Raw genomic sequence first — 4,447 nt, 5'->3', positions numbered from 1 at the left:
TAATCCGGGACCGGCCTGTGACCTCAGACTGACGTCCTGATCCAGCTCTCGTGCTGGAGGACACGACGAGCCCGGCTCCGTGGACAAGGTGAGCTTGGATTATTGATTTGATGCTATTATTGATCCCGTCGATAGGACGACGGCCTGCCTGCGCGTTATTAGCTTTAGCAGCGTCTTTAGCGGAACAGGATCTTGTCCACGAGCCTTTAATCTTGAGGGATTCAGTAAATAATGTTTATGAATCTTTAAACTTGAATGTAGTGGGATTCAGTAGAGGGAAGGACGGATGGATCATGGATGGATGGACGGATGGATGGACGGACGGATGCTCAGCTGGTGGCGCTCGTGCTAACGTTTGGCACACCGTCGGCCATTGTCCGGTCGCTGTGGTAAATGACGTCATGTTTACTGACAGATTTAATGTTGGAGACTCAGACATCACAAGTAGCAGCGGCCTGCATCGCTCAGCTGTCACCATTTTCCTCCTCCATTTCTACACAAACTGCGTCAACATCCGGGCAACTCAACGGCTGTTTCCGGTTGGCGCTTACAAAATAAAAGCACGAAACGAGGCGGGATGGAGGAGTAGTTGTGCTGCTGGTCAAATTTAGTAAATGGTAAATCTAATGAGATCTGTGTTAGTGTTTAATGTGAGATGGTGTGGAGGTAAGGGCAGCCGATTTGGGACCAGAAAGTCGCAGGCTCAACTCCCTGCCTTGCCCACATGTCCTGGTGTCCTTGAGCAAGAGGCCCGAAGGACTCTAGCTGCTGCTGCTCCACCTGGATTAGCTGCTGCTGCTCCACCTGGAGTAGCTGCTGCTGCTCCACCTGGGTGTATCTCAGGTGTGATGGGTTAAATGCAGAGCACTGATTTTATCATTATCCAACACGTGGCACTTCTTTCTTTCTGACCATGCTGTTTTGTTGTGAACTATCAAGGCTTTTGGTTGAAGGCCGTTTGCCTGTTTCCTGTTGTGGTGAGGGGGATTATGGGAAGATGGTGGAGGCAGATTAAACCAAGTAGGTATCTCTGCAGGCAAATTCGGAAGGAGTATCTGGGCGATCATATCTGATTGGATTATAGGAAAGTGGGCGTGTCTAGGCAGTCATATCTAATTGGACTTTATGAAAATGGGCGTGTCTGGCCGGCCACATCTGATTGGACGATAGAAAAATGGGCGTGTCTGTCCAGCCACATTTGATTGGACGATAGAAAAAAAGGCTGAACGATAAAATGCTGTAACCACAAACACATGATGTCTAAAAACAAGGCGTTATTGGCAGATTGTGTTAACCACAGGCACATTATGTCTATGGTGTTAACCGGTTCGACATTAGTGGCGTCTCGGTTCGACATTGCTCCAGTATACTGCCGCGGCGTCTCCATCACTTCTTTTTCCGCCTCTCTTAACACAGAACTTCCGGTTACATTTCAAAATAAGAGCAACATAACTGGGTAGTGGGGAGAGTTAAATGTTAGGGTTTTTTTAATACCTAGCCGTAACATTAAAAAACAAAATCCATTTTGGTTGTTGAAAAATGTGAACAAAGTTACAATGGATACATAAATAAAGAAAAATATAAATGATATTTAAACTGGCCTTGGGACAAAGGATGTTTCCTTTAACTTCACATGTTCTTGTTCAACCTGTAGTCCCTGCAGATGAGTGATTCTCAGGTTCTGTCAGAGTTCTGCACCTGGAGCAGGTATTCTGTTTACTGGTTCACTTCCTCAGCTGTCTCACATTTTAAGGGTCAACCCTACTCCATATTTGCTGCAAATTTTCTGTTTCTGTTTCGGCCTGTTGATTCTGGACCCAGCTTCTGTTTCTCATGGGAGCATCCATCCATCCATCCATCCTTCTTCACAGGGGGGCCGGAGCCCCCCTCAGCCCAACTCAAACTGCAGTTGGCCCAACTCGTCGGGTTTGTTTGCCCATTTGAACTGTGACATTTTATGGTCTGAATCTTTTTTGCATCATTCATATTACTGTCACTATTTTCAGTTCTCAGATTATCTGGAGTCACTGAATCTTGTTAATACACCTGAATCTGTCCATCACTGCAACTTTCACTGTTTTTGGGTTCTGAATGATCACGTCTTCATTAATGTTTCTCATGGTTCGATTATGGGGGATAATTGTCACACTGTTAACTCTTGTAATTACACATCAGTCACAAAAAACTCAAGAAAATGTCTGATAATAATGTTGTTACTGCTCTCAGGGATTCAGCCCAACCCTGGACCCCCCATTAATTACAGCACACCAAATGACTTTAAAAACGCCTCTGGGCTCCATTTTCTGCATGTAAACGCTCGTAGCCTTCTGAAAAAACTTGATGCTGTGAAAATCCTGGTCAGTTCTTCTGGGGCAGATGTTATCTTTATTTCTGAATCCTGGCTCAACAAATCTGTAATGAATAATGACCTGGCAATCAATGGATTTAACATCTACCGCTGTGATCGTCAGAAAAGGGGGGGTGGAGTCATTATTTACATTAGAGACACTCTGGTTTCTAGTCTTGTGACTTTCAAAACAATTCCAAACCAGTTTGAAGCCTTATCTGTAAACATCACCTTGAATGGAGGCCAGGTTTTAACTGTAGTCTGCTGCTACCGCCCCCCCACAGCTTCACCTGAAGCATTAAATGCCATTAAGGAATTCCTTAGTAATTTAAAATTCAAAGAGATCTTTTTGGCTGGAGATCTCAACATTGATTGGTGTAAGTCGACCCCCCTCTGTGACAAATTCAAGGAATGTTGTTTGTCTTTTAATTTAACCCAACTGATCGACTCCCCCACCAGATTAAATAAAAGCCACCCTGACAATTCCTCCATCTTAGACCTGTTTCTAACCAATATGCCTCACAAATTCCCTGGTACAGGTGTATTCGCTGATCTTTTGAGTGATCATTGTGTGACAGCGGCTTTAAGAAATAGTAAACTTCCACCTTCTAAGCCCAGATTAATTAAAAAAAGGGATCTGAAACATTTCTGTGAACAGTCATTCCTCTGGGATCTGTCTCACTTTGACTGGCATCGTATTCTGTTAACTGATGACATGAACTCTGCTTGGAACTATTTCCATAATAGTTTCATTTATTTTGTGAACAAACATGCTCCTTTTCGTCAGTTCAGAATAAAGGGACGAGACAGCCTCTGGTTTACTCCAGAGCTAGCTGACCTCCTGCACAGGAGAGATCATCTTTGGGCCGCAGCAAGAAAATCTGACTCAGACACTGATTGGTTGAGTTTTCAACAGATGAGGAATAAATGTACAACTGCTGTCAAAGCAGCAAAACGCAACTATTTCTTATCTCAGACTTCCAAAAATCTAAATGACCCCAACAGATTCTGGAAAACAATTAAATCTCTCTCAGGCACCCCCCAATCCTCTGACCTCCCATCACAACTTCTCGTTAACTCTGTTCCTGTGTCAAATAAGCACGAGATCCTGAACTGTCTCAACAAACATTTTGTTGCTTCTAGTTCTTTATTTGACACAGTTACTAATGGAAGATCAGCCACTTCACTTAATAACCAAACTTCTACAAATCAAATCCCTCCTACAAGTCAATCCTCAGTTAATCACAGCTTCTCTTTTTCTCCATTCTCAGTCAGTGAGGTCAATAAACTGTTAAAAGATCTTGACCCTAAAAAATCTGCAGGTCCAGATGAACTTCCACCTTATTTCTTAAGGCTGGCTGCTCATATCATCACAGTCCCTGTGACCCACATCTTCTATCTCTCCATAAGACAAAACTCCATCCAGACACTTGAAAACAGCCTTTGTTCTTCCTTTGCTGAAGGGAGGTGACCCCCCCTCACTGAACAACTATGGACCAATCTCTAAACTCTGCATTTTAGCCAAGGTTCTAGAAAAACTGATAAACTCTCAAATCAAAAATGACCTGGACTCATTTAACATCTTACCTCCACATCAATCTGGTTTCAGGAAACAACACAGCACAACCACTGCTTCACTGAAGGTTCTTAATGATGTTGTTGAAGCACTGGATGCTAAGGATTATTGTGTTGCACTTTTCTTAGACTTGTCTAAAGATTCTGACTCTGTGGATCAGAACATCTTGTGTCATAAACTCTCAGAACTGGTTTCTCAGAACACACCATTGGTTGGTTCTCTAACTATCTTTCAGACCGGAGGCAATGTGTTCAACATAATGGTACTTCCTCCAGTTATTTAACATTCAACAATGGTGTACCACAAGGCTCAGTCTTAGGACCCACCCTCTTTACAATCTACATACATAATGTAGGTAAAAACATCCCTGATGCATCCATACATTTCTATGCTGATGACACAGTTGTTTATTGTCGAGCTAAAACTGTTGCTAAGGCTTTCCAGCTTCTGAAATCTCCATTCAACATCATCCAGACTGATTTGTTCCACCTCAAACTTGTCCTAAATGCCGACAAAACCAAAGG

Source organism: Nematolebias whitei, chromosome 8 (genome assembly GCF_014905685.2).
Source record: "Nematolebias whitei isolate Nwh7 chromosome 8, NemWhi1, whole genome shotgun sequence".
Taxonomy (NCBI): domain Eukaryota; kingdom Metazoa; phylum Chordata; class Actinopteri; order Cyprinodontiformes; family Rivulidae; genus Nematolebias; species Nematolebias whitei.
The sequence above is the reverse complement of the archived record's forward strand: the minus strand, read 5'-3'. Positions refer to the sequence as shown.